Raw genomic sequence first — 474 nt, 5'->3', positions numbered from 1 at the left:
TCAATTATCTTTTTCAAAGCTTCATGGATACAACGATCAAATTATCAATAATCGAATTATAAAGAAGGTAATCCAGAACTGATCGCCTGAATTATTTCCTTTTCATAATTTTAAAAAGCTCAGGCATACCATTTGCAAAAGCTCAATAATGAATCAATCCATCGAAAAGACAACTTTGACCCATAATTAATACTGGTATTAATTACTCCCTCCAAAAAAGGGCAAGGGGTAATACGGAGAATATCGGTAAGTACGTCTTCGAGCTTTTGTTTGAGTTATCAATTTAAAACTCAAACACCCGAAACATTTAATTAGTAATTAAATGCTAGCCAACAGGGGGCAAGGTTCCCAAGCGAGGTCCAAGGTACCTCGCTTGGACCAATAAAAAGAGGGGCATGAGACCGAGAGAGAGAGAGAGAGAGAGAGAGAGAGAGAGAGAGAGAGAGAGAGAGAGAGAGAGAGAGAGAGAGAGAG

Source organism: Diachasma alloeum, unplaced genomic scaffold (assembly GCF_001412515.2).
Source record: "Diachasma alloeum isolate Michigan unplaced genomic scaffold, Dall2.0 Dall_scaffold_00402, whole genome shotgun sequence".
NCBI classification, from domain to species: domain Eukaryota; kingdom Metazoa; phylum Arthropoda; class Insecta; order Hymenoptera; family Braconidae; genus Diachasma; species Diachasma alloeum.
The sequence above is the reverse complement of the archived record's forward strand: the minus strand, read 5'-3'. Positions refer to the sequence as shown.